This window comes from Carya illinoinensis, chromosome 7 (assembly GCF_018687715.1).
Source record: "Carya illinoinensis cultivar Pawnee chromosome 7, C.illinoinensisPawnee_v1, whole genome shotgun sequence".
Lineage (NCBI taxonomy): Eukaryota > Viridiplantae > Streptophyta > Magnoliopsida > Fagales > Juglandaceae > Carya > Carya illinoinensis.
Genome location: NC_056758.1, coordinates 24,154,327 through 24,159,335, shown reverse-complemented (window position 1 = coordinate 24,159,335; position 5,009 = coordinate 24,154,327). Strand labels below are relative to the sequence as shown.

The window sequence follows — 5,009 nt, the reverse complement described above, 5'->3', positions numbered from 1 at the left end:
TGTATCAAAGCTCTCTCTCTCTCTCTCTCTCTCTCTCTCTGTGACCGTGTTATCAGGGTTGGCCTATGTTCATTCAAAATGTCTCACTCATATTTTTGTATGGCTCTTGGTTTTTTACAGCTGCTATTACACATTGTGATTTTTACCCCTTCCCCCAGTTCCCCCGAGTTCAATTACTCAGTCATGTTTAGTAGTCCACCGGTTACTACGCTTAGACAACAAGGTGGAAGCGAGTGGTTTGCTGGCGTCCTGTAGTGTAAACTTCTTTGACCGCTAGCAAGTAGCAACACTAGTAGCTGAAGAGTCGCGCAACTGGAAGGGAGAGTCCTGCAGACTTGCAGTAAACAGCTGTCTTTCTCACCAACACAACCATTTTAAGTATAAATATAGTGAAAACTATTGGACTTTGCTACCATTGTATTTCATACTGTAATGAGGAATACAATAAACAAAATCTTTTTGTACAACTTTTTTGTAACCTTGTTTAAAAATATAGTAATTTTATAGAGTTGTAAGAATATGTTTTCTAGGATAATAATATCCTTATACTTCCTTTATTATTATTTTATTATTTATTTATTTATTTTTCTTTTTACTCTTTAAATTTGGATTAAAAATTCAAAATGTGACATTTTTAAAATAAATCAATCAACTAAGGTAATCATAGAATTTAATTAAAAATATTTGTTTTTTAAATTTGGGTGGTGTGGAGGCTTGCTGTTTTTGATGCTTTGTATGTGTGGGGCTTTCGAGGGCTTGTTTTGACGTGTGCTGGTGTTGCATCACGGTGGAGGGCGGTAGTGGCTGGGTGGAGGTTTTGACATGGGAGAGCATTTGTAGAAAAAAATATCGGGGGTGGAGATTTTAAAATGGCGCGAGAAAGTATCATTTTCCTAAACTTTTTCCATGACTAACCTTACATCAATTCTTCTAAAAGAAAAATATCTAAAAACAAATCAAAGCACAACAAACATGGAAAATTCAGCTTTTATCATTCAATTTCACTTCCTCAAAACTCATGCACTTACGTTCATTTGGAGTAAAAGTTGGTAGCAGATCATTTTATCGTTCCACCCAAAGATTAATCAAAGTTGAAGAATTCAAGCGAGAGAAATTGACATGTTATATATATATAGTATTTATTATTCTGTATAAATATTTTGAATAATATTAAATAAGTAATAAGTAAAAAATATATTTATAATATACCTATCGTGGATTAACGGCCGGCCATGATCATGTGACTCTGAGTACTAAAACTGTAATGTAAAATGGGAGCATTAATGCTACATGAGGCAGTGTTTGGTTACAAACACTTTCTCGATGAACGGGAAGAGCATCAAGATCACACTCTCTCAACATGAATTGACAACTGATCCAAAAAAATAATGCATTGAAATTCTAAATAAAGTTTTTTTCAACCCAATAATTGCAATGCCTCGCCCTTTATGCCTCTCAAGGGGAACAGTATCTATTTTTTAATTAATTTTTTTGTACGACCCTATGCTCCTTATCTCCTTTGCTCCTCAGCCTACCCTCCAAAAGACAGCGCATGAGAAAAGAGAGATCAGACAGATCAGTCAGAAGTATAGCCACAGGCCCACAGTACCTCAGACTCTTCCCCCCCAACTCGTCCCTGCTGCCAGGGCCGCCCTATATTGCAACCACCTGTAACCCTAAATACACTCCCTTTAATCGTCTATTTCTCCTAGCTGCTCCTTGGCCAGCAGTTCAGCCCTTTTTTCCTTGTCTTGCTTTCTTCGCCAGCCAAGCCCACATGCTGTATCCTGAATCCACGTTCTTTATTTCCCTGTTCCCTTTATGATTCTCTTTATCTTCCTCTTTAAATTCTGTCTCAAAGTCCTTTGGGTAAGTTCAAAACTCTCACCCGTGCCTTTCTGCAACAAACCATGCGCTCTTCTCTCTAATAACCAAGCTCTTTGGTTAAATTACTTCTACTTTTATTTGTCTTAATGTTCGTTCCCCTTCCCCATCTCTCGTCCTTTGATTTTGTTTCGTTAGATTGCCTTATTATATTTATAGCATCCGTATTACCTTTAAAGCTTCGTGTCTTTCTTCTTCACCCGATTCTTCTTTGAAGTTGTTGGTCACACTTTCTCTCGTTATACACAATAAAAAGAAGTAAAAAAGAAAAAGGATTCTTCGATGCATGCATGCGTACGTTTTCTTCTTTATAAAAAAAAAAGGTTCGTGAAATCTCTTTTCTTGATCAATCTCTTCGCCTAGCTGTTCTAGAGTACCATCTACTTTCTTATTATAAATTCACATGCTCGTGGATGCAAGGGAGTTGCCCTAATCTTCCGTTAAAGTACACATGCAAGAGATGTTCGCAAAGGAAAAAGTGAAGCTGCCAGCATGATCTAGCTCTGGTTAGAGATGGATTATATCAGATCAGATGAAACTAACCCTAACTAGGTCATGCTCTGACAGCTTCACTCCTTCCTAAGTTGGGGACGGGATAGATTCCATACACAATTCAAACCTGATAAGAGAGAGAAGCAAAAAGTAGGTATGAAAATGACCACTGTAAGCGTGGTATATTCCACCTTCAGTTTCTGTTATGCCTGGCGTGCGTTCTCTTACTGCACTTTTGTCTGTTTTACTTTTCTTTCATTTTCTTTTGCCCCCGCCTTCTTTTTCTTTTCCTTTCTTGTTGTGTTTGTGTTTTCTTTTGCTTTTGATTTTCTTCTTGTATGTTATGTTATTACTCGTTTAAAACTAACACCAGTTGCTTTTGCCTTTCACTTTTGTTAATTACGCGTGGAGCTGTCATTGTACTAAATGGTTCTGTTTGTGCTCACTGATGTGGTGAAATGAAGCTCCAGAAGGATATTCTTCTTTCGTGGAAAATTCTTCAGACCAAAGTACCGGAAAATGTTGGATTACAATAATTTTTGTGTCTTTGCTCAGCTTGCTGCCTGCTGCCATGGCTGATCTCACAAAGCTAGGTCTTGATGATCTTACGTCTAAGCATTTGATACTTTTTGGAACCAAAGAAAAATGTATATATCACAAATTTTCTGTTTTTGGGTACAATATCATTACTGTCATATTACTCGTATGATCAGAATCATAAAACTTGATGTAGAATTCATGGTGTCATTATTTATATAATAATCAAGGAGTATAATAATATCGTATCTTTTACTTCGAAAAGTTGATCTCAAAAGAGAGAAAAAATAAAATAAAATAAAAATAAAGAACAGAGAAGATGGGTTTACTATTTTTCCTGTTGCAAATCGCCGTACTGGTTGAGGTTTGCCTGGTGATTAGATGTAGCTTATTTCAAGGACTTAGCAAGTGATTTAATGAGAATGACAGCCACTTCGTTGGATACGTAATTGCATGCGTAAACCAGAAGAAAAATAGTGTGATAGCTAGAAATCAGCATCGATGTTACTCTACTGTTTAATGTTGTTGTTTTATAATGATCTTCCTTTACTTTCCATGTACTGATGATCCGACGCATTTTCTAACTAGGTGGATACTAGGGCAGAACTCATCTGGTTCAGAGTAATTTAGCGATGAATTAACCACTTGAAATTACAAAACATAATTTATTGAGAATGCAACTAGGTCTCTCTAGAATCTAACTCAATAAGTTAAATGTAACGTATTCATTTTGGAAGGTCTTCATGATCAGTGCAGCAGCAGCGCTATTTATTAAGTTACGTTAAACATCGTTAATTTGCGTAAGAAGTTGGAAGCAATTCCATATATATGGTTGAGAACTTACAGAATTAATATTGCAGATAGAAAGAATCAAGAATATATGATCTGTCATCCATGAAGGTTAGAGCTTACAGAAACTAATTAACTAAGCAGGAATGTGGTTGAGAGCCTTCTTCTTTATTTAGGACGTTTGATACATGAAAATCCAAGCCAAGCCGCGGCCATAACCACAGCTGATCAAACAGCACCTTAGTTTACTGATCTCTATCTGTGCATGCATGCTCCTCCCATCTATATATACATGATGCCTCCTTCCCATTAAACCCATCTTTTCCGCTTCAATGCTTCACATCATTTTGATCAATCTTGGTTATGCAGATCTATATATCGCCGCCTCACCATCTATGTGCCCATTGCTACTGATCCTTATTTCGACCTAGCTACCAGAAACAACCAACGAAATTCTATTTTCACTAGCGACCGACAACGCGTGAGCCTCATTCGTCACCATCCTAGCTAGCTAATTTTGCCACTTTTCTCACTACGAGTACTATTTATGTCTGCCCATTTCTCATTGTTTTGATGTTTTTTTCATCAATTTTTAAGACTTTATTTTTCAGGTACAATATTGAAATTAAGATTTGCACCCTAAGTTAAACTGTAATTTGCCACCCACACACGTCACAGAGAAAGGGATATTTTTCTCCAATATTACCCCATGTTATGGCATGAGATCTTTGTTTACCAGCGTGGCCCTATCTGACAGTAGGTGATATCTTTCGTAAATTTAATATAAATACACATGAAATTATTGAGTTTGTCTTTAATATAAATAAGTTCGGGTCAAAATATATTGACCTATTAAATATAATTAATAAATGGGCGAATAATATGAGGCTAACTTGTTTAATCAGAAATCAATCCATAATAATCAATTTAGATTTTATTTCAAAATTATGATTTTTTTTTATTTGTTGGGATTGCAACTCTAGACCTATATATACTCATATTTGTTATTATATGATTTATAATATTGGTTAAAATTTGAAAAATATTGATATTTTTTGTTAGTAAGTAGTCTTATTATTATTTTTAGATATTGCAGCTATTAATAAATATAGATTTTAAATTTTATATAAAATTATATTAATTAGGTTAAATGAATTATGTGTGTTAGTTTAACCAATTTACATAAAATGGGTTGAAATAAGTCATGTTTAACCTATTTATAATTAAATACTAAACATGTCAAAATGGGTGACACAACACAAATGGGTTAGGTTACAGTTTGAAAGTTTGATAAGCTTAGCTTAATT

General features: G+C 35.1%; 1 long non-coding RNA gene across 1 annotated transcript; it reads left to right on the top strand.

Moving 5' to 3' along the window:
• The first annotated feature begins 663 nt into the window (after nt 1-663).
• LOC122315182 lies at nt 664-3,177 on the top strand. The gene is made up of 2 exons (XR_006243961.1): nt 664-2,530; nt 2,841-3,177. It is a non-coding gene; the product is annotated as an uncharacterized LOC122315182 (long non-coding RNA).
• Nucleotides 3,178-5,009: the final 1,832 nt, after the last annotated feature.